The 26,060-nt window shown below is 38.0% G+C and overlaps 1 protein-coding gene across 5 annotated transcripts in view; it reads right to left on the minus strand.

Moving 5' to 3' along the window:
• Positions 1-26,060, minus strand: part of LOC146445479 (uncharacterized) — a 335,842-nt gene that overhangs the window by 172,319 nt on the left and 137,463 nt on the right. For 4 of the 5 annotated variants that reach the window (XR_014855136.1, XR_014855137.1, XR_014855143.1 and 1 more), the window contains one exon: positions 14,352-14,455. The gene's annotated coding sequence lies outside the window, so the exon portion shown is untranslated. Of the gene's footprint in view, positions 1-311; positions 364-14,351; positions 14,456-26,060 lie in introns of all 5 variants that reach the window. The other variant, XR_014855145.1, reaches the window with a different exon arrangement.

Raw genomic sequence — 26,060 nt, forward strand, 5'->3', positions numbered from 1 at the left:
TCCTCAAGTCACCCCTTTTTAACAAATTTAAGCATATGACAACTTTAGTTTCAGTTCATTTTTTTATTAGTTTTAGAAATTATATTTACACAGCAGACCCAAAAGGAAATAATTTTCAATAATATATCTAACTTGCAACAAAATTATATTAATGATCACTAAATAGGTGGTATTATTGAAAGTATACTGAAAAAATGTTTGTATATACTTCTCAGCTTTCAGAACAGTATCTAAACCTGAATTTTCAAAAGAAAAATTAAAATAAAAGGTATTTTTTAAATTTTATGACAGTCCCCTCAGGTCACACTTACCCAGATTGACCAGGACTTGTTAAGATTAATACCTTTTTCTTAAAAATTGCTGCTGAAAAGCCAAAAATAACTAGAGTGTCATTGAAAACTTCCAATCACAGAAATCAGAGATGAAATATCTTACGCACAGAGTAGATAATGCCTTATTAGGATATGGTCAATATTAAACACTAGACATCAATGTCACAGAATTTGCCAGAAAAGCTGACAACATTCAGGGAAAGGACGTAAGCTGGAAAGTCCTAATGCCACAGTTCCATGGAAGTAATTAACACCACAGCTTCAGGGAGCCTACACAGTCAGTGAGAAAAAAAGGCTACTCTAAAAGGGAAAGTCAAAAGAAGGATGCCCAGACTATCTTGGAAAAAGCCCAGCTTAGGTACTCAATTTGGGTCACTGAAGAGGGGTGGTGTGGTTGCCCCTCTGGAGCACTTGCATTGCTGTGAGGAGCAAACAGATCTGACAGCACATATTTTACCCTGGCGCCCACTCTTTGAAGCCAGGGAAAACATGGAATTTTCCATGGAAAACAGGGGCAGTGCAAACTGGGGACTGAGGGCAATGGGCTTCTTTCTTTCCTCTTCCCTTGCTCACACCAGTGGGCAAGAAACATAGACAAAAGAAGCAGAAACCCACCAAGTACAAACTAGACACCATTTGTGACAAGTGCAATATGAATCACTCAAGATAGCTCCCAAGGATGCCAAAAGAAATGGAGGGCAATTCTAAGGAAATTCTAGCTAAATCCATTTTACTTCATCTTTAAGTTACATTTAGAAGATCTGGGATTTCCAAGAACGCTTGCAAATTTCACAGGTTTCCATATGAAGACAGAGCCTTCTCCTCAATCCATTCCATCCATGTGGTAAATTTCTCAATGGCTTACAATAAAATGTTTTATCAACTGAGTCTGTATTTCCTCATAACACATAAACAAACATATGTCTTCTAATCTAATCCCTCATCAACATCAATTTACAGAGGTGTCATTTTGCTTTCTAATAACCTACATAAACGAGTTCAGCTATCATTCAAAGGTCATCTTGGTCATGAAGACTATCCCCCTCCTCAAAGAGCTATCCCTTCCTTTTAATTGGCTTTCAGCATGGTGAGTTCAGCAAAGCAGCATAAATGGCTGCTCAAATGGCAGCCTGAGAAAGACCACATTACTTCAGGCTCTGACAAGTGAATGGTGTGGGCAGATTCTCTGGCAAGATTAAATTCACATTTTTATACCACAGACTGCCACTGTTCTGCCCAATTCTAGCAGCTCGAGTTATTCTCCTTTTCCTTTTACTTGTGTGGAGAAGTCATACTGTTTACCTGAGGTTAACTTATTATCTATGATGAAACTCAAAATACCTAAGTTTAGGACATAAAGTCTCTGTGTAGGCATTGCAAGGGAGTACCCACTTCCCTCCAGAGCTCAAACTCAGAGCACACAAACACAGAAGTTTGAAGCCCAGCAATGCCATCTTCTTCACATTCAAGCAAAACTAAATGTAAATTTTCTCACTCCTTTTTCTCAAAATTTCTTTTTAGGGGGGAACACATTTTAAAAAATCATGTCAAAAAGAGGTAACAATTTCTTTATAAAATTCAGTGATTGTAAAGATTTATTTAAATAATACCACCTTGACTGAAATATTAACAAATATTAACATATTGTCATTAATATATAAATAGAAAAAAATTTAAGCATAACTCACGACAAAACATGAAAAAAACACTTCAAAGATTAGTAAATCACAATTTTGAGAACTTTCTGAGTATACTTAAGATTAAAGATAAATAGAACTTGGCCAACAATCACAGAGACAATATTTTGTCATTGGTGTAATCCTTTACCAGTGAAAGATACCATTCCCTCAATTAAGTACTACTGGATTAGACAGCAGAGAAATAAGTATAATTTGTGGAACTATAAAAGCTTAAAGAATATTTCCTCCTATGTTTTTAAAACTTTTTCGTTTTTAATAATTTTTACTAATTTATTCTTACAAGGACACCAGAACTCCTTTTTAATAGTCATTTGATACTTATCTTCACTATTCTGCTTTGGTATATGATGTTAAAAATATTGAATTTTTTGGACTTTTTTTTACTGCATCTATTCTAGACTTTAAAGTATTTATGTATCATTAAGATAATTTAGTTTGGAAAAACATTGATAAACACTGCTCTGTACCAAATACCAGTTACATTAACAGGTGGAAAATATGATGACAAATTCTGTGGTGTTATTCCAGACCACTGAAATAGAACCATTTTTTGTCAAACACATTCTAAAATAGCATGAGAGGGGGAAGCAGTTTTGACTGGTAAAATGAAGTAAAGTCCAGATTTTGTAAAGTAACTGCCAGGTGAGTTACCAAGAAGTACTTAGATATGAAAAACTAATGTTTTCTAAAAACACGTGAATCAATTAACACATTATGTTACTAATGTTTCCTTCATATCAAAATGACTTCAAGCTCTTGAACAAACAACATTTACATTCTTTCAGGAAGAATTATGCCAGAAATCTGTTTGTTACCACATTTCTATGAGGCAATTATTGCATACACTGAAGAAAAAGTTTAGCCCAACACATCACCATTAAGAATATTTATGGAGAAGGAGAAATACAGAAGAGGCTTGAACTTAATAATGTAGGGCCATTAATTAGCATGAAATGAAAGAAAAGCAATAAAGCAATTTTGTCACCAATTACTGACAATTTGCCTAAGTACGACCATTAATTTTGGATAATATAAACCCATAAAATTAAGGGACCAAAACTATTTGAATCAATATCCTTTGTAAATCTCTTCCCATTAATTTAAATAGTTTCAGGAGTCTCAAAATGTTTGAAACTTTTAAACACCATAAGAAAGATGGAAAAACATATGGTTATGAATTCCTACCTAGAAGTTGCTGGCTTTTTCATTGGGGCTATTTTCCTTTCCATTTTTTTTTTTTTTTTGCTAAAAATAAGGAAAACTAGAGCAATTAATATTGTGATTATTTGGAATTAACGCAGTCAAAACATTTATTTACAGTTTTCCTACTGTTTTAGGGAGCTTTCATAAAAGAAAGTCTGTTTAGGAGAGCCAGAAATATCAGTGTTTACTAGTTTGATTAAGGAAACTCCAGTACTTACTGGCACTATTAACATTTACTGACACAATATTAACATCAAGCGGTGACAGGGAGAATGAATTATATTCTTGCACTGGGATGAGCTGGTCATCCACCCCCTGGCTCTGCTGCCCAGCAGAATTCCTGGCAGGCAGCATCACGCACTGGCTGCCATTGGCGGAAAGCGGTGGCCGTGCAGATGTGGCCACAGCAGCCTGGCCTCTCGTCCTCCCTCTGCCTCGGCAGCACAAGGTCACCCAGCTGCACACAACATTTCATCGCTCCAGCTGCTCAGGGACAGCCTTCCGAGCTCTGCCACGCACAAACACCCAGCGCCACTGACCCTCTGTGCTGCTTGAAACGCCAAAAACAGGTGATGGGTCCTCAAGCCAAAGTTCTGCTAAACTCTCCTCAGGCTGGGGGTGACTTTTATTAACAAATGTACTTTCTGGACTCCCTTTTCCCTCAGTACTTGTGTGTGTCCACTCTTCAGGGAAGCAGAGCAACCTTTTGATAAATATTGATAGGGATTTGGGAAAGAAAACACACGCGGAACACCTCCGTGTCTCCCAAAAAGACCCACAGAGGAAACTTACAGTTTAATCAGCATCCATATCAATTCATAAACCTCGGGTGCTAGAGTACAAATAAACACTCTAAAGGGTTTTAGCTGCAAGGAGATAAGATCTCTCCCTGGGGAGACGGCTAGAAACTGCTCCATTGCCTTTGTGCAGACTACTGGAATGTGCTTGCTTTTCATTTCGGTCTTTGTGTCTGGCACTCAGGCCTCACAGGCAGTGTCTTAAGCCATGCAGGGTCAGGGCAAACAGAGAACTGCATTCATGGACAGATCAAGTTTATGTGAGAATCTGCTCCTCCTGTGCCCTCAATTTCCATTTGAATTGTTAATAAAATCTCAGCCTGAAAGCACATGATCCCATCAGTGGGGAAGTCATGCAGAGAATCCTCTAGCTCAGAAAAACAAAATTTCTTTATCTTTTTCATCCTCCTCCTACATTTTTGGGAATTATGCCACGTAACCCCCCCCCCTAAAGTAACCTCCCTCCCCCAGCACAACACCTGACTGCCTGCCCACAGCTTACGCTAAAAAGCAGTGGGGAAAAGAAGGGGAGAGAAAGAAAGGAAAAAGATGCACAAGCAATGCTCAGCAAAATCACAACCACGATAATAGCACCTTCGTAGCAGTTTAAAGACTCCCAGACACCTTTAGGCAAAAGGAAACACAAATGTTTCAGTTTTTAAGTTAATTTCCAACAGCTGATAACACCAGCTGCAAGACTTTCCCACAGCTTTATGACACTGCATGAACTACAGGGCCACAGAGATAATAAAAGGTCACACATAAAGGAAAGTACAGAGCCATACCCCAATTAACTTAGTCTCCCCATGCAAAAATTGTACAGGAACAAGAGCTGATATTTGCTGCAGGCTCCAGACATGCATCTCCTAACCTTGCCACGGTCTAACTGGGCCTCTTGTTTCTTCTGCCTTTGCTCCTTGCAAACTGGTTTAATATTGAACACTTTTCAGAGGGGTGGGCTGATGAAGGAAAACATGAATTTCCTGCTTGCCCTTTAAGGTGGGTTAAAGGGGGTGCTAGTAATCAATTACAGAACAAAAAGCAAAAGAGACACTAAAAATTTTACAAACTAGATGTCATAAAGTTTACATGCTGTTTTCTAACCAAAACACTCTCTTTACTCCATCTTCAAACCAGTTTTTATTTTCTTTTTGCAGGTTCAAAGTATAATAGAGTATTAAAGTAAAATCTGTGGGAAATGCAACGACACAGAGATTGATGCAGTTTTCACTTGCTCTTTAGAGCAGCACATCAGCCCCAGAAAAACAATAACTGTACTAAATATACAATGGAATTTAAAATCTTGTGGTTCTGAATTTTGCATGCTCCCAGCCCTGGCCTCTACTCCCTCCTTCTCCTCACACTCATTTGGGAAGATATTTCTGCTTGCAGTAATCACTGGAATGAGGAAAGTTTTAAGGCTGAAGCTGTGTCTCTGGGTCCAATCCTGCTCATCATTTCACTCACCAAGGCTTCCTTTTCTGCCTGGCGACCACAAACAACTTGATCCTTGCAGTAGGTACAAACTCCTGGAAAAGCAGATTAGACCTTTGCCTGACTCTAAGCAGTGCTTGTCTGAACCATTACTGCATAGCATTAATGAAAGAGTATCATCATTGTGACAGTATCTTATACTCAAAAGCTGATTTAAAAATAATACAGGCATTTCAAGGTTCTGGAGGCCTGTGGGTCTCCTGGTTTGGACTGAGTGTGCTCATAAAACCAGAATCTATCATCTGTAATATTTCTATCAATAAAGGATTTATCACAGCAGGTGCTGAGGTTGGACATTGCTGTTACATGATGAAAGTGGTTTTGTTCTAGTCTAGATTTTATACATTTTAGCTAGGGCAGTTGAGTTGCTTCTTGGGAAACATAGCTAATGGATTGAGCCCTTAAATCTGTTCACCAGGTGTCTGCAAATAGGTCACGGGTGTTATTAATTACTTTGTTAGCCACAAGTCCTTGAGCAGTGTATGCAAACATATTTGACCCTGTGACACAATTTTTAACTGACCTATAGGAACAATCACTATTCGTTATTCGCGATGCGTGACTGGTCACTTAGAGCACAAAACTGTGCTCTTTTCCCGGCTGCAGAGAAAAGAAGGCCTTTTCTGTGTGTTAATTCTCCACAAATGCTTGCAACTGCCTAAGGAGTCAGTTGAAATGCTTTGTTCAAATGGGACTCTCTAGCAAATACTTGTTGCAGGTTGTTTTTTCCCCACACAGTCTCGTGGCTGTTGAACATGGCTATTACTTCACTCTATGAATCCCTGCAGAGCTGCAGAGCGAACAGAGGATGAGCTTCCTAATGCCAATAGATGCACACTCACAAAACACCCCAAATGCCTTATGGAATTCACAATTTCAAGACATCATCTACTCCTGTGACAGGATGTTTAAAGGCCTTCTTGCCAAAAATGACCTCTTGCTCTTTTACCTGAGCATAAACTGAGAGAACTTCCCTTCTGGTTTTTTCTAAGGTAACCTTCTCCTCATTCAAATACTTCCTTAAAACCCCTTTTTCTTGGATAGGTTATTGATGCTTACCTATATTTTACAGATACAGAGAAAGCTGCCATATCAGACCACTAAATAGAACAACTGAGAACAACTGCAGAACAGAAGAATATCCTTCCCTTAAATCCAGACCAAAACTGCAATTCAGTGTGCATGTGGATACAGGGAGGTGTAGAACATCCTAGCAGGAAGTTGCATAGAAATTATGCACCTCATATATACAGTTCAGGGCTAAAATCTGTTGTCTTTACCAAATTTGAAACAACAAATTTAATAGTTCTAATAGGCTTTTGCCATAAAGTTAAGCTAAGAGGAAGGGTGAAGAAAAAAAAATGGCAGAAAATTAACCTCATCTTATAAAAAAAAGGCAGGTGGACTAAAATGCAGGCTCTGCAAAACAGTCTGTTAAAATTCTCACTTATTTTCTCCCAGGAGATTAAAGCATCCACCTTGCATGGGGAATCATGAAAAATATTAAATTTTTCACAATGGAATTCAGCAAATTAACTCACACCTTCCAAGTTCTACATAAATGCCTTAACTAAACAGCCAGTTTTCTGCAATATCTTCCTATTTCCTATGTTACCTTACAAATACATGCTCTAGGTAGGTATGTATTCCCTACATGACAATCTGTGAACTTAAAAATGTTCAAATACTGATGTAGGTTGGTTTGGGTTTTTTGGTGGGTTTTTTTGTTTGTTTGTTTGCCTGGTTGGTTGGTTTTTTTGTTTGATTTGTTTTGGGGTTTTTTGTTGTTGGTTTTTTTTGTTTTTTAATGTAAGAGAATATTCTAAATGTCTATAATAATAATGTATTAGAATTAAATTATTAGAGTAAATAGATTTATTTTTACAGGAGTTTGATATCAGTATCTAAGCAATTAACTTTGGTACTTCATGAATCATTAAACTGTTTTCTATAAAATAGTGCGACTTACAGTGGGTACACTCCAATAAAACATCAACAAAATAAGGCTTAGCCACTCATTTTAATTTATGTGCTTGTAATATTCCAAAAATGTTCTCTAAAATTAACATTGACTGTTATTTTGTCAGCTAATAAGTTGATAAATGAAACACATCCATCCTTAAGGAACATAACATAACCAAAGCACATGGTCAACAGACTTTGTCTTTCAACAAAATCTAAAGCACTAAACAAATATAAACAGAAACAACAATGCTACCCAACTCCTCTCTTAAAACACACTTTTTTCCTGTCTTGAGTGTATACAGAAGCAAATTAGACTTTACATGATGTAGGTGTGAGTTTTCATGGGTTTTAGAAAGCAGATAATTTGGCAGCAGCAAAGCCAGAGCCACCTATGTAGGTCATCCTGATCTTGGCTGGTGTGGCCCATTGTGGACATCTTTCCATGGTTTTTCTGCCTGTGCCAGACTCTACACTGCACAGGGAATGTAAACAGTGGGACCAAGGACGTGGCTTCAAAATACTAATTGACATAAGTTTGAACACATCTCTTGTGTGGCTAGCACAGGTTTTTCCCATGAGAATTCTTTTTGTGTTTTATAAATAAAGTTTGGATGTTATTAAAAACAGTGTCCCAAGATCTGGACGGTGCAGGCCTGGCCAATCAGGCCTAGGGGGAGGCTTCTGGCCGACCAATCTGGGTGACTTTTGAAAACTCTATATATATGATGAAATCAAAACATTAAAGGTCTTTCCTTCTTGCCACTGAGAACTGGTTCTTCTTTACTCTGCTAGCGGCTCAACAGCGACACTCTTGAAATGAGATTACAGACTTAGTTAAATCCCATTTTCACCTTCCCTGCAGTCAGGGTGTATCTTTGAATAAGAAAACCACAGCTAGGCTAGCTTTATTTTTCTTTAAAACTCTATAAAGTATGTCTTATTGGAGAAATAACATCCACATTTCCTTGAATTCTGTTAGTGAAAACACAATCTAACTTTTGCTTTTAAAATGGTGTTTATGAAAACATGAACATTTGAAAATACTTATCAGAATTTACACTGATGATGTTACAAGTAGATGTTAGGGGGTGTTATTTTCCTATAAATATTTTTCTTTACTTCCTGTATAAAGATGGGGGAAATTATCTTCCTATTAGTCTCCTACAAGCAAGGGAACACAAATACAACTTTTTTTTTCCTAACATGTTTTAGGTAGGTTTTAAACCCAGGATCTTTTTTGTTTATTCTAGAGAATACCTAGAGGACTGCTTGTGGTGAAAAGCTGGGGAAAACCAATACCAATCCATCTGTGGAGCAGGCAGTCACCATCCTAGCTTCCACATTTTCTTCTGCAAGCTCAAGCACTGTGAGCCAGCCTGAAGTTGCAGAGGTATAAACCAAGAAAACCCAATAAAACCAAGTGAGAAAGCAAAACACCAATGTTACTCCTCCCTGTTCTCCATGTCAGCTGCAGGACTGACCAGGGTGGAAGAGCAAGGAAGAGCAAACAAGTTCATGAGCAGCCTCACCACTGCATCTAAAGGATAGAGGAAGAATTTACGCAGGATATGCATAAATTGAGTCTCTCTACTCCACCACCTGATCAAGATTCAGTATCTTTATTTCAGTGGTAATGTCCAATATCTCTAATGAAAATGGAATTTTCATCTGCTATGACTTAGGTCTGGTTTGAACAAGTGAGCTTTCAGGGATAGATACAACAATTTCATTGTTTTTCCATTCTCTCTCCTGGGGATGGTGAGGCCCTGCACCTGTAATGTATCAGTTGTGTTTGCTCAGCAAACAATGTCCTAGCCTCTGCTGGCATTTCCCTGTTTTGCCTTAATCTATCCAGCATGGATTGCAGAGGTGACCAAGACAGAGGCACCTGTGGATTGTGGCACCTGTGCTGACAATGTCCTACATGCCCAGGCACACCTTAATTGTGTTTTCACAGTTCTCCAGCTCAGCTAGGTGTAGGAGGCCATGAACTCCATACATTTGGCGTTAGATTTCCTCCGTTTTCATAAACAGGTCCCTTTTAGAACAATTAATGAAGTCCAGTGTGCTGTCTCTTTCAAGTCACACACTCATTATGTTTCCAATAATACGGCAATATATTTTCTTGTCGGTTTGGAGAAAGAATGTGAAAAAAAAAACCAAAACAAAGAGAAAAGTAAATCAGAAATCTAGGTTTAGTTCAGAAAATAAGTACTTGTTTAAATTTATTGCATACCTATTTATCCATGAAGATCTGGAGCTTGTTGAAGACCAAAGAGCTTGGAAGGTTTAAGTTTGAAAGATACACATCTCACACATTGTAAATTCAGAGGGTCAGAGGTCCTCTGTGATTTTTACCTTCTACTATGCTGACCAAGAAAGCTGAAAAAATCTGCCATGGTGTAAGGAAAACATCCTCAATAGTTAGGTATTCTCCCATCTTTAAAGCTCTTCCTATGTGCAAGGCAGTTCTGAATTTTCTGTGATTTATTACATCAAGTAATTTCAAATGGGTTCATTAAATTATCTCAAAATTATCAGCTCAAATCAATATATATTTACAGTGAACACTGGCAGGCCTGGAGCATGAGGAGAAGGATGAACAGCAGAGCTGGCTTTACAAAGTATGAAAGAGAAGCACAGGGTACTTAAAGGATAATCATCTGAGACAGCTGATACAGCAAGAGGTGAGGAGATGACTGAGAAATTGGGTCTTGCAACACCTGGCTGGTCTTCAAATATTTAGATGTGCATGGTGGGTGCTAAACTCAGGAGTGATTTGCTGCAGCAAAATGTTAGAGAATTCTGTTTTTCACATCTAGAGGAATACTCAAATCCAAAGTAGGAGATAGCAAACCCTGGAAATGTAATGTAGGCTTACTCCCTCTGAATGCTGCTCTGTGGCCAGCTTGTCTCCAGATCTCTCCTGTGTCAGCAGCACCCCACCAGTGACCACCCAGGGAAGGGACTGATTCCCACTCCCCTGCTGCAGATCCACGGGAGGTGACAAAATCCTGCCAAGCTACAGGGATGCTTATCAGCATGGCTAAACACATGATCCAGGGAAGATTTGTATCACAGGGTTTGTGAAGGTTACTGGCAGGGATCAGCTTTGTTATTCATCTTTGGGGACATCTTCAGGAATCTTTCTTATGACGTATTTTAAGGAATTTCTGTGCTAGCAGAGGTTCTATAAACCTGTGATTAAGGCACTAGTGAGTGAAGTTAGCCCACCTAATCAAAATTGGACTCAAAAGGTACAGTAGGAAACAAGATTAGGTGATAAATCACCTCCTATGGCAAATTTTTTAAAAGAAATGAAAGAAAGGAGAAAAAAATTCAATAAAGTGTTACAACTAGCTAAAAGCTCAAACAATCAGGAGTGATAGGCCAAGAAATGATTGCATCCAAAATGCATAAGTCAAAAAGGGCATAAATCCAGGAAGTTAAAGTAAATAAATGGGACTAAAAGTACACAGGATTTTAAAATTAAATCAGAAAATCATGTGTTTAATTCTGAAGGGAACAGTGTGTTCCAGAATATTGAGTTATACATTGCTGTATTGAAGAGTAGGTCAAGAGCTTATCAGCTCTATTATGAGGAATGTCAATAAAAGGCTGTGGAATGATAAAATGTTTAATTAAAAATGAACATTGTGCAACAGATGAACTCTTTGTATTATACAGAAAAAGGAGACAAATGTATTGTGTTCTCCAAGTTACAAATTGCACTGAATCATTTTCCCTCCATCCAACATTCTTATCACTATGAAATCATGAATAAAAAAATGGATTTATTTATACTACATTCATTACAAATTAGTTTAAGGTTATACCTACAGTATACTTCAAATACTTGAACATCTGGGACAACTGTGATGAGAAGAACATGAGGGCCTTGTTTTCTTGATACTCTTTCAGGTGAATAAGTGGTTTGCTTTGGCAAGTTAATTAACAAAGCAAAGGATTAATACTGGTTCAGTCAGTTGATCCAAAAGTAACAGGAACTATCAAGATTGAATATTTTGGTTCATTACATGCATAATATGCATGTACTCAACATGACTGCCCTAAACATCTCTCACAGTTCAGCAGAGAAGGTGACAATGATACCAGGAAGAGCACAGGGAACTAAATGCAGCAACACCCATGGCAGACACACATCATGTTATTTCCCTGGTGAAAACACCTTACCCCCATTCCCTCTGCAATGTTAACCATCTTAGACATGAGGCAATGCCAGAACCAGGATACTTATCTGAGGGAGTTAAGGCAAGGGAATTCAAGATGGAAAATAAGGGGTTTACACACTTTTAAAGGAATGATGCAAAATGCAGAGAGCATAAAATGGTAAATTAGCCCCATGGGACTAAGCAATAAATGGCTTGATAACTTCAGGGCCCTCCTTCCTGGCATAACTTTATGTAACAAAGCATAACAGAACATTCATACGGACACTCGGGCCTAAGCATGCAGAAGAGAAGATTTTTAAAATCTCTACCACTCAGCTTCAAACCTCCAACAGAGACAAGTACTTGAGCATACAGATGCACATGGACATATAAACTGTGTAGGTCTTATAACCCAGCCCAAACTGGGAGAGATTTCAAATGAAAAAAATTGTAAAATTCCTAAAACAAGGTCCACCAATAGAATGAAACTTCCAACAGGAGCTGATGAATCTGAGATACTGAAGGAGATAAATCAGATATCAAATGAGAGCACACTCAGCATTTCATATTTGTCCCTTTTTCAGAAGCAATTAATACTTGCATAAAGAAAATATCTCAGAGTCAGAAATCACTTAGGTGTAGCATTCATGTTTTTGACAATCAAAATTTAGCTTCATATGTCACACAACAATTTTAATATACTCTTATGTCTGCTATATACAATAACTAGAATACATTAGAGCAAAGAGCTCCACTGATCAGCTGATAGAAAAGAAATATTATGTAGAAAATAAGAATTCTGATGTCCTTTAGTCAAGGGTTTGTTAATTATGAATGACCTGTGGGCAATATATGCTATGACAGTGGGAGTGTGAAAGTGTCTTACTAAAGCAAGAATAATACTAAAGTACATCTTTTTACCCATGGACAAAGATAAGCTTATCAAATGAAAACTGTTAGTAAGGGGGAAAATCCACAATATGTGCAAGGAAAGAATTTACAATCATAGAAACTGATGACGTTAAAGAGCACTTAAGTGATCTAGTCTTTCCTCTCAGAGTTAAGCCTTGTTTCTTGCAGTTCTTGTATAATAGTTTCCTACCTATAGGATTCCCACCCTATCCTTTGGTAAATCGTTCTGAAGTCCTTTCTCTTTACATCAGATACTATTTCCTGAGACTCAGTCTATAATTACCCCTAACAATACTGTCATATTTAAGGATAGAAAAATATAGGTATAGAAACATGTTTTCCTTTGAGGATCCTCCAAATCAAGTACAAACAAATTTCAATAAAAGAGAATTATTACCTAAGAAGCAGATTTAGGGGCAATATTAAAAATGAAGTCCATAGAGGAGGTCTAGTTAGGGGCATGAATAGAACAAATCTTTCACCAGGAGCCAGTAGAGATTCCCAGGGTCATGGCCTAGTTGAAATTAAGAGAAAAACTCCTACTGATTTCAGTGGGGCCAGGATACCGTCCCTGTATTTTATCCATAGTATATCATCACAAATGTAAACTCCAAATGAAGCATCATGAGGTGAGGTGTCTATAATTCCTAATGTTTTCATCTACTGTAATAGCCAAGACCTCTCCCTGAACTCCAACAGAGGTAAATTAGTTCCACATGTCAGATACTGACCATAATATTTTCCCGTACGCTTGGTACACAATGAGGGGATGCAGTACAGCATACAGCCATTAATACATTTCTTTTTGTGAAATAAAGCATGGCAGAACAACTCAGAAAAGTTGTCACTCACTTGAAGGTGGTGAGTTGCTAGCCCATGAAGAGTATAAGTAGGAAAAAGAATCCATTGAAAATAACATAAATTAAGCACCCCCTTACTGTCCAACACCTTCCTAGTTTCTGCCTTGTTCATTTCAACCCTCCTTGCCTTGCAGGTCTCCAGGTACACCTGAATCCCAGCATCACCTCTGAACCTGGGATTACAATCTATCACAATCCAAACTGTTTTTACAAGTTTTTACAGTTTCCTGAAAGAGAAATCTAACATATAGGACAGGACTGCTAAGTGTAGGCAATTCGTGCATTTTGCATGCCCTACAATATCCTGCCAAGAGCTCAGCTGCCATTCCAGATGGTTGTGGGTCTATTGCAGGTTTTGTGTCATATTTACCAGTCCCATGTTTAAGTAACAAACTCTCACCTCAATATGTCTTTTAGCTTCAGTGAGAAAATAGTAAAGGAGAACCAAGGCCATTAGGCAGTATCTATTCATTGTACTGCACTTTGACCAGAGATTACGTCCATTAATAATAATAACAATATTGTAAACAGTATGCAAACCTTTCTCAAATCACTCTCATTAAACCATTCTGTTAGGAAACAACCTTGGCTATGGAATGCTAACTAAAATATGCTCTTTCTGATGACAGGGACTACAGATTATACCTGCAGTCACAGGTTAACAGTTACAAAATCCCAAGAATGCTTTGGAACAAAACTGTGAGATGAATGAAAGCTCATGGAACATTGTAGCCCACTACAACACCTGGACTCATTAATAACTCTGTTGGGTAAATACCAACACAGAGGAAGCCACCAAAACCAATGAAAATCAAGGTGAAGTGAAAGACTTGGAAAACCTGTTTGGCATCACTTATATTAAACAGAAAAGTAACTATGAAGAACTTCAGATCTTGTGCAAAAGCATGGAACCTACCTTATTCCAAGAAGCCTCTTCCTTTTGCTGCATGTGGCATCGCTCAGAGTGCAGAATCAAGGCAGGCAGAAGCTGACATTGATGGAAAATGTTATTTTCCAGCCCTGTAAAATAAAACCAAATCACAGTTCTTTCAGAAACAAAGTCTCTGTAAAAACACTGCACTGTATAGTTCTGAGGTTATCTTAGTTCAGGTCATTCTTGTTAAGTCTGATTCACAAGGAAAAAAAATTACAAAAACAACAACAAAAACAAATGTATAAACAAACAAAAAACCTCCCCCCCACCCAAGCTGGTAAACTCGACTTCTAGAGTTCAAGCCATGTTTTTATGGCTTTTATCTATAAATACTATGAAGTCCCTTTCTTTGAAAAACTGATTTTCACCATTTAGGAGTGGAGAGTTTATAACAGTTTAGAAGTAAATAGTAAAGAGAAGTAAAGATTTATAAGCTTTCTTGTATTTGCCAAGTATCCAGTATACAGTAGAATGTTGCATACTGTGGTAACAGTTTCAAAATACCCACAGAACCATTTATGCTGAAACACTATTCACCACCTTGTCAACTAGACCATGGCATGAGTGCCACATCCAGTGGCATCTTGTACAGCTCTAGGGATGGTGACTCCACCACCTAATTCCAGAAGTGTGAAGATAAGCACTGTAAGACTAGACAAAAGTGAACTAAAGAGATCTATATTGGTCAAATCAATGGTCATGTAACTGGAATTTCATTAATTTTTCTGATAATGTATTTACCACAGTGGAAACTGACTTTTGGTCCTAAATCTACACAGACTTGTACACAATCAATATGGACATACACAGAAAGTGCAAGCTGAGACAACAAGAAATACAAATCAAATTTAAAATAATATACAAAAAGTATAAACATTACCTTGAGGCATTCCCTTTTCACAAGATTTTCAGCCAAATTCAAGATAGTTTGTAAACATGCATAACTTCAATAGAGTGACAATCAAGTTTACAAGACACTAATTTAATACTTTATTGTATTAAGTACAAATGACTTCATTTCTGTCTTATCCTCTTTGTCTGGAGCAGCAGAAGCCCACTAGCACTTTGTTTTAATTAAAGGTACGTAGACCACAGCTGAATTGTATCATTTTAAGACAAAAGAAAATATCTTGCAGAAACTGTCTTTCTGAGTTTGCAGTTCTTCCCCTGACTGAAGACAGAAAATAAATATTTTTCAATAATCTAATAGAAGAAGTTTGTGAACCAAGTGCCTAGTGGCAGAACAGAAATAAAATATTTTCCTTATAATTGATGTATCTGAGATTGAATAATTATTTCTACAAGATAAATTTCTTTTTCATTTGAAAATAATACATATTTTAGTATGCACAAACACAAAGCAAATGATCCCAATATAATACACATCACTTTCATGAATCTCAAGTGTTGAATTATCATAGAACCATAGAATGGCTTGGGTTCAAAGGGACTTAAAGCTCATCTCGTTCCAATCCTCCTGCCATGGGCAGTGGCACCTTCCACCAGACCAGGTTGCTCAGAGCTCCATCCAAGCTGGCCCTGAACACTTCCCAGGGTGGGGCATCCACAACATCTCTGGGAAACCTGTGCCAGTGCCTCAACACCCTCATAATAAAGAATTTCTTCCTAATCTCTAATCTAAACCTGCTCTCTGTCAATTTGGTGCCATTCCCACTTGTCCTGTCACTCCAGGCCCTTGTAAATAGTCCCTCTCCAGCTCTCCTGTGGGCTCCCTTCAGATACTGTAACACCTGCAATAAGGTCACCCCAAAGCCTTCTCTTTTCCAGGCTGAACAATCCCAATTATCCCAGCCTTTCCTCCCAGCAGAGCTGCTCCATCCCTCTGATCACCTAGGTTCCTCCTCTGGCCTGGCTCCAGCAGCTCCCTGTCCTTGCTGTGCTGGGAGCCCAGAGCTGATGCAGCACTGCAGGTGGGGTCTCAGCAGAGCAGGGCAGAGGGGCAGAATCTCCTCCCTGCCCTGCTGCCCACGGGGCTTTGGCTGCAGCCCAGCACATGGGGGTTCTGAGCTCCCAGTGCACACAGCCAGGGCATGTCCAGCCTCTCACCCACAGCACCCACAAGTCCTTCTGCCAGGGCTGCTCTGGATCTGTTCATCCCCAGCCTGGATTGGTACTGGGGACCAATACCCAGGTGCAGCACCTTGGGCTTGGTCTGTTAAACCTCATGAGATTCCCATGGGCCACTTGAGCTTGTCCAGATCCCTCTGGATTGCATCCCATCCTTCAGGTGTGTCACCCACACCACTCAGCTTGGTGCTCAGATCTGCAAAACTGGCCAAGGGTGCATTGATGCCTTTATCTTTGTCATTTATGAAGATATTAAATAATACTGGTCCCAACATGTTTGTCATGTCTGGGTATCTACTTACATGGATGCAAGACTAAACCACTCATGGTTCAAACTGTCAGACATGGACACACTGAAGATGAGATCCAAAGACGAAAACAAGCCTGACATGCTGCCAATTAGATTTCCTTATTAGTATACACAGATATCTCCATATGCATAAGTCAGATTCTTGGGTTTCAACTACTTTTTGCCTAACATTGCAAACCTTTGAAATACATATTTTAATGTCATCAGCTACTGGTTTTGTTTTTGCTATGTACCTTAAGAAATAGATGGAAAGTCCTGTCCCTCAACTGGTAGCCATTTAACAGAAAACTCGATGGTTGTAGCACAGTAGGACACTCTCCTTCATCTCCTGATGTCCCTATTCACATTCATGGTGATATTCACTCTTAATAACAGGCACAGAATAACCTGAAACATGTACTTCTGCCTTAAAATAAATCAGATCTTTCAGGAGAAAAGCAGTTATGAAGAATACTTGATACAAATTCATCTGAATCAAGGAACTTTGGTGAAATCCACTTAGAATATGCTGAAATGAGTTCCCACCAGCACCCTCTACTTCATAGCTGAGCAAACTTGGCATTTAATATATAATTTATGAAGATGGATTAAAGTCCATAGAATAAGATGTTACAAGTTCAAAACTGTAAAGTGTAAGTGTTTAATAAGGGGCTGTAAAATACCTCTCTGAAATTAACATCTTGTGGTGCATCAGAAGAGCTACAATGGGAATCAAAATTTTTGTTCCTGAAGCAAAACAAAAGCAAATTCTGTGAGAGACAACAGAGCCCATGGGATGGGAAAGCATACCAGAACAAAATTTTGATACTAAGACATTAAATGCTAAATGCTGTCACAGCTCTTCTCTTGGATAGGGAATGAGAAGAACATCTTATTTAAGGGAGTAGGAACAAACTGCCATGCAATAGCCATGTCCTGCTGCCTTCCACACTAAGATAAAAGTTAAATAAAATCTTCAAGCTCTGCTTAAGAATTCCATGGATTGAACCATTTGCTAAAGGAAAGAGGCAGGAAGGTTCTGCTCCCAACCACGGCCTGGCTTCAAACCACCTTGTGACCCCATCCTGTATTTGTCTCTTGGAGAGCTGAACCCACAACACCATGTTCTCTGGGCTGCGACTTCTGAGCCAGTCCCCAGAGCAGCACCTGAGGGATAGAGGCTGGGATTTCTCCATAGTGTGCAGGAAAGAAAGGAAGATCACAGGTCTGTCCAAAAAATTGTGTATAAAATGGGGAAAACGGGATATTCTCAAAAATACATTCGGTGCAGCTCTGAACAGCCACCACTGCCTGAACAGGCATTATAGGGCTCTTGCTCTTTTCCAAAAGTCAGTGCCAAAGAGCCTACAAAGTGGCATCAGCAGAGTTTGAGTTTCTGAGGAACAAGTTTTCACTGACAGAGGGTAGTGGGATGCTTTGATTCCATCATCTACTTTGCTTTCAGCACAATTTTTTCTTATCTAGGTTTACAACAGGCATATACCATGATAAGATGGTGGTATGAACAAAGAGGACACAGAGCATTCTGTTTGATATTAAGACACAATCAGATTTTTGTCCAGCAAAAATTTATGAATGTAGAAAAAAATTGTAATCTATAAAGTTTTAAGAAGTCTACAATCCAGATGCTGCAATTTAGCAGACTCAGATTGTGAAACTAGCATTTTGTGTGAATTAATAGCTGTTCACTTTTATTTTTGTAAATTGAAACTTCAACTCCTCCTTTCTCCTCTTTATTTTTAAAATACATACCAATTTCTTTCACTGACCAAGATATAGATGGCTAAAATACTAGTCTTGATCTTCAGTGGATCTGGAGGTAATTTGAAAAGATGCTGGTAGTCCCAAATACTCAGTAATTTTTGGACTGACGCTCACAAATAGAATTCTGAGTTTTTCAAACATTAAAAAAAAAATTCCTAGATGTGCCAGTTTGCCCTGTGCCAGTTTGCCAGTTTCTCACATCATTAAGTCAGAAGCAGAAGTGCTGGGATTCTTTCCTAAAGGTGTTTGAGGTATTGTGACAAATGGAAAAAAATAGTAAACAAATTATATATGGCATAATTCTAGACTATGTACTTAATTTTATACCTACCACAATTGAAGGAAACAAAAAAAATAATGACTTTCAGGACTGTGCCTGATGGGACTTTTTCCCCCCTTCTCACAAAGGACTTAAAAGTAATGTACCTAATTGGGGGAGGATATTATCTACTTAAATACATTTATTACCTCTTTAGCCTTTGTATTTACCATGTTATACTTAATGGTTTAATGTTATCGTTACTATGGTTTAAAATGTAGAACAATAGCAAAGAAAGAAATGGTTTTCTGCTGAACAGAAATTAAGTGGGAGATTCACAAAAGGAAAAAAAAGATAGAAAACTCATTCTGTAAACCTGGGATCTATTTCCCTTTTGAAAACATCCTCAGCAATTGGCATTTGTTGCCATTCAGTTTTATGACAGCACATTATTGCAGAAAATAAAGTTTGAAATTAATTTGAAATGAATTTTTCACCAGCCACATTTCTGGCATGAAGCATTTGTCACCCTAACAAATGTGTACTAGAATTAATCTTCACATTGTGCAAGGCTTCCCCAGTAGCTTCACACCAGAGCAGATCACAGAGAATTATCAGATTTATTATCTCTTTATTGATATTCCTGAGGCATTTGGATGGATTGATTCAGATGTGCTACTCCTTGGACATATTAGATAGATTACTTAACAAATTTCCGAGCAGCTGTCCGTGACCAGGTCAATATCTCCCAGGAAGTTCCTGCTCACAAACACCCATCACTTGCCAGGAGCATGTCTGTCCTCTGATCTACAGCTGTTGTCTTGTGATACACAAACCACAGCACAAACAGAGGAAGTTAAAGCACCCTGATCCTGTCTTTTGAATCTAGACTATATTTGGGGCATAATAACATGCCTCTTTGCATAAATGCTTTGAAAGGTCTCTATTATTCTACTGTTGTCTAATCATGAAAAGGAAATGTTTCTTGAGAGACAAATCATTCTTTCATTACTACCTTTTGCTTATAAAAATGCCAACTTCTGACAAGATGAACAGTTTTCTGCAGCATATTTTAGTTTGAACTGTGGAGCAGAGCAAATGGGAAGGACACTTGGGAATTTTTTAAGAGTTTCAACATGATAGAATCTGGTGATGGAACTCCTGGCTTACCACAGCAGATTCACAGCCTGGCACAGTTGTTCCCTATCCATACAGTAAATACATCCCATCTCCTGATGGGAGAAAACCGTCCTCCCTGCAGATCTCATCCTACTGCTTGGTAATGATGGGCTATTCCTATTTTACCATTACCCAGGAGTGTTTACACTCTACAGGGACCAAGGCTGTTTTCTGACTAGGACTGTGCATTTCTAGATCTGGAGTTTGACCCTCCACTCACCTCCCACTCATTCCATAGGAACGACGCAGCAGAAACATCCTGAAACCTCGGGATGGCACAGCAGGCTGAGCTACCTCACTCCTGCCAGTCGGATTCCCAGGAGGCCAAGCAAGCTGCAGCTGGGATATTGCTGTACAGCATGTGGGAGGTAATGCTCCCATGGCCAGGGATGGAAGAGCTTGTATCAGCTCAGGGAAAAGGGTGAGGACTCCTCCTCCTTCTCCCTTCTGTCCTTCAGCAATACTCTAACAGAAATAAAGGTTGGATGGGACAGAAGGAGGAAGGAAGAGAGGGAGATGGGAAGGAAGGAAGGGAGGGAGGGAAGAAGACACTACAAAAGTCCTCGGCATGTTTATCAGATCTCTGTCTCCAGTTAGGCAATAGGGAATACTAAGGCCATGATTTAATCCTCTCTCTCAGAACTGTTTCCCTCAGAACTGTAGGAGGGCACCTTTATCCAGGAGATGATGTAGAGGAGCCAGATTTCAGCAGTGTTTCCTCCCACCTTAGCATTTTTACTTTAAAAGTCATGCTAACCATGGAAGAGGAAGGGCAATGCTGTTGGCTCATTCCTACAATTCTTTTTTTTTTTCTTATTTTAAATACAGAAATAGACTATTTGACCAGTTCAGGCTGTATGATGGTTAAGCCATTCCTTTTCTGTGCATGAAAGGGTCAATACATACAAACCCCTTTCCAAGAAAATGCTCCAACTGCCAGGCTACATCTTGGTACTGAGAAGCTGATGCCCATGCTAGGAGCATTTTGACTCTAGTTTGCCTCTGTGGTTTGAATGCCTGGCTGAGGAGCATCTCCCTCATTTGTTTAATCTGAAATGAATGTGGTTCACATGCTTCAAAACCCAAAGCACAATAACACATTATTTTTTCCTGCAAGTGTGTTTCACATGGATCCATATGAAATACATCTGAAGTTGAGAAAGACTATGGATAACCCAGAAGCCCTATGAGTCAAGGAGTTGAGAAAGGTGGCTGAATTATTGGTCAAATGATAGTAAAAGCAAAGGTAACAAATAAACTTAAAAAAAATATCCACTGAAAATATTTTTCCCAGTAAATTTAGACTGATTAACTGAATATAATGAAATATAATAGTAACTAACTATTAAGTTAGCCTGAATATTTTCCAGAGTAATTCAAGATAACAGTCCAAAGATAATTTTAGATATCAAGAGAGAGACAGAGATGGCAAGTATTTGTGGCTAGCACAGTTTTTCCCATGAGAGGTTTTCTTGTGTTTTGTAAATAAAGATAAAGTTTGGATGTTTTGGAACAGTGTCCCAGAACTTGGGCAGTGCAGGCCTGGCCAATCAGGCCTGGGGGAAGGCTTCTGACTGACCAATCTGGGTGACTTTTGAGAACTCTATAAATGTGATGAAATCAAAACAATAAAGGTCATTCCTTCTTGCCACTGAGAACCGATGCATTCATTACTCTGCTAGCTGCTCAACAGCGACATGTATTTTTTCTGTTAGCACTATGAATAGAAATAAAATGTTTTTAGTGAAGAGTCTTCACATCACAAATATTTCCCAGTAAAAGGAGTTCTCTTATCTAAATTGTGCAACTAACAAAAATAAAAAGGTTATGAAATACTTAAGACATTCTTTTTTCACAATTAGATGGAACGTAAAGACAAGCAAGAAGAAAAATGAAACAGAATTTACTCATTATGAGATACTTAAAAGTTCCTCCACAAGGTTTTTCTAAGAATTCAAAGTTTACCTATGAATGTTTCATTTCTGGTTGTCCAGATCCATGTATTTCTGAAGAACTAGGAATTTAGAATCCACAATTCACTGCTTTCAGTGATAAAAGAACAGATCCAACTCACACATGCTGGGATTTTCAAGGAAGCCTGAGGTATAAAAATGTTCAAATTACTTTTAAATTCTATGGGAGTGAGACTTCTAACTCCTTAAGGCTGTTGAAAATGATATCTTCCAATATCCTGGAACCAAAGAAATTAAAATTTTTATAAACCTTCTGTGAACTAGCAACTATTGATTCTTTAATGGTTGATTAAACTTTCTTACTAACAGCCTCCAGAATTTCACAGTAAGAAGATTAGCACTCATATTTCTATTTTTCATAAATGTCAATTCTGTCTGACATTGTGTGTTATTCAACATGAAAGATATCTGGAAAATAATCCTGCATAGCAGTAGGATATTGCATAAAAGTGATCCACTGAATGCTACCAACAACGAACCAGTAAAAAATTAGTTGAACAAGTGAAAATTTGAACATTTCATAAGAATGTATTTTATTAAGGTAGAACTTCTTCATTTTCACAACAGAAAACAAAACTAGTGATTCAGATCTGCATCCCTGCCCTGGCCATGCACAGTAAAAGGCATGAACAGGATGGGATTCCAGTCCACCAGCTATTCCAGGATGGCTTCTCCTATTCCCATATGGTGCACCATTTATCCATGTGCCACACCAAAAGGCATGAGGAAACCTTGCTCCTGTTGCAATAAAATGGAAAAGCAAAATTAAACAGCACAGAAATATTTTGTGAAACTAAATTCTTGGCTTTCAGACAACTCTAATGGTTAGGACATGGCCTGCAATCAATACTGAGTGACTAAAATCTAATTCTTGAGAAATGCACTCCCTGCACTGCCCCATAGAACAAGTCCAGGGCCAGCCCTCTCCAGCCCAAGGCAGGGATAGTCCATCCCCGACTTTTCCTTTATTACCAGCCAGCAAAAGGCATTTTTATCAATACTTCTGAGAAGCTTTTAGCCAGCTGTAAACAATTTTTACAATTCCTAAGACCTGAAGTTTCTGATTGGGAAAGATTTGTGCTCATATGAGATTATGCAGGAAGATTATTGGTGCGAACAGACCTCACTGGAAAGTTGCGTGTGGTTCTTCAGTTTATAATTTTGAGACATAGGAACACCTAGAATGTATGGAGATTGGAGATTTCTCTGTAGAAGCCTTAGAAACTGAAAAAGAGAAACTTGTGTTTGGTCTAATAATAAGCAAATCTCTAGTAGCAAATAAATTCTAGTATTTCACTGTAACAATAAAGAACAGCACTACTTGTTTGCATGCCTGGTCAATTTTAGTCTTTTTAAAAATATGGAGAAATGAGGGGACTGGAAAACTGCAATCCATCACTAAAACAATAGGTATTAACTAAAGGCAAGATTCCTAACACGTGTACTCTGCCTGCAAAAGCCTTCATTGTCTTTGCTTCTCCTGCAGGGCACACCAGTTTGATCCTTCAAAAATCTCTTTTGCATGGAACCTGAAACCTTCATCGAACAAGATACAAGCAGAAAAATGGAAAAGGTCTTAAGAGGCCAAATACAATATATCCAAACATGAAATGCTCCAAGTTTATGGAGCAAAGTAAACACTTTACATATTTGTAATCAACATAGGGAGTCTATTATTGCTTTGCAGAAATCTACGCCAAGAAAAAATTGCAGCTGTCTTATTTTTTAATGACGCAGCATGTTGTTAATTTGGGTAGAATGCCAAAAAGCTCCATAGTGTTATTCAGGAAAGAGTTGTCTACAAACCCCTCAAAGTCTTAGATAAAATTGAATCTGAATGGCTAAACTAATTTGAAAACAAATCAATTTAAAACTAATTTTATCCACAACATGCAGTTTTTTAAAAAACATCTTTCTCTACAGCCGAGCTACTAGTGACATTCTTATGCCAAATACATTTATTCTGTTCCTGACGTTGCATACAAAACAGGAACACCTTCCTGGTACTACTCAGACTCCTGAGAAAACAAATGCCTGAATTCTTCCTCTTTTGTTGTCTCATTCTTATCACTAAAAACAAAGTCCTCCTCATAGCTAGGCAAACACCTTGGAATTTCTCCTGCCCTGGCTTCCTACCTATTCACCAGAACCATCCTCTTGCTCTCCTGGAGTGTTAAGGTCACTCCAAAGCTCCACAGAGAGTCTCTTCCCTTCTGGCCTGAATAGGTTGCCACTGGTTTGAAATCTCACCCAAGAGATGAGTATTCTCATTCCTTTTGTCTCCAGATGCTGCAGGTATGGGATTGGTCCATCTTTTCAAGGAATAAGTGAAAAGCCAAAACCTCCCAGAGCCCATCATATACTGACTTGATTAAATTGCTGCTACCTTCCACTCACACACCAAGAAAACAAACATGACTCTATAAAGCCAAGAACAGTGGCAAGATGGAGATCTCTCCTGTATTTGTTTGGCTCTAACTAGGTATCAAAATAGGAACTTGCAATTGTAAGAGATGTAAGGGACAAAGGGCTGAAAAATAGGGAGGGTTATCTTCCATAAAACTATGTGAATAATTAGCCACCTGTGTTCATCACCATCTCAACCTGCACAGGAAGCAATGTTGGAAAATGTGTAAAAAATCAAGCAAATAAATTGCATTGGTTGACAAAGCAAGGATTTTTTTTTCTTTTTACTTCATCCCTTTTAATGCCTAAAAGGATACTATGTTGTGTCTTTCAGAAAAACCACATAAGCCCAGATAGCAAATTACTTCACACTTTGTTATCCTTCGCACAGTTATGGTCTGGCCCTGAACAGTATTGTAAAGCAATATGAAGTTTCCTGTTATACTTTTTATTGCTTTTGCATTCAGCCTGAAAATTCACCTTAACCTTCTAAGTACTGCATTACTCATACCCTCGTTTTTTGCACTGGCATAAGGAGAGCAAAAACATTTTAAAAAATGATTGAATAATCTAGAAAACCTGAAACAACACAATATTTTGTAATCTGTACTCACCCTTTTATAATTACACTTCTATTAGTTCTTATCAAAACAAATCCCTACTCAATTACAGTCCTTTCAAAGCAAAAAGAAAAAAGGCATCTGAACAAATGCAAAAACACTTTTGTCCAAGTTTAAGTTTCAAAAGGAAGCACAGAACCAGGCTGTTCTTTCATTTTTTTCTGAAGCATTCAGAAGTTGCTTCAAAATGTGCTTTCTGTTTTCTCACAAATCATTAAAGTGTCTGAAAATCACTTGGGAAAAAAATTAATAATAATAATAATAACCACCACCACAACACCACAAGATAATAAGCTTAGTTCCTTTCCAGGAATTGAGGAGAATTTGTTCGACTGTGTAGTACATTCCTTCAGGGTTTCACTTCTTTGTCCTGTACGGATTTTCAGTCCTTACAGTGAAGGAAAAAATATTATCCTGTCCCTGGTAATATAAAAATATTACCCAGAATTTACAAAATTGTATTTCTAGTATAAATTCTTAAAAATTTATTCAACAGCCACAAAGTGTTAGAAAATGAACATATTTCCTGTTACACAACAAAGAATTTAAAGTAATTTCTATTACCATTACACAGATCATTTTGGATCGTTCCTACTAAATCTTTGTAGAGAAGTCCTGTGGAACTGAAGCCATTCAGTATATTAATAATTTTTAATTTTACCATTGCAAACACATTTCATTTGACGTAAAAGTTCAACATTAAATTTCCAAACTGTATTGAAAAATATAGGGTTTCCCATTGACCTGAAATATAGTTTTTCCAATAAATAAAAATGGAATTACAAATGGTACATATATTTAAATATTGAAAAAAACCAACCCCACAACAAACAAACAACAAAATTTATTCTATGTATTTAGTTGATTTTATGTTTTAACAATAAATAGACTAAAACAGGTTGTCTTTTTAATGTGGTTTTACAATTTTCACAGAGGGAAGACACTGACGAAAGCCTTAAGTTTTTATTTCAGTTCATTCTGCCAATTGAATATTTGCTTGTATAGAACTTTTTTTAAACAGATGCTTTATTCAGATATTCTTAAAAATTAAAAAAAGAAGACTTGAGGAAATTTAGAGACACTATTACTGTT

The sequence above is a fragment of the Lichenostomus cassidix genome, chromosome 1, assembly GCF_008360975.1.
Source record: "Lichenostomus cassidix isolate B80296 chromosome 1, HeHo_3.0, whole genome shotgun sequence".
In the NCBI taxonomy this organism is placed as follows: Eukaryota; Metazoa; Chordata; class Aves; order Passeriformes; family Meliphagidae; genus Lichenostomus; species Lichenostomus cassidix.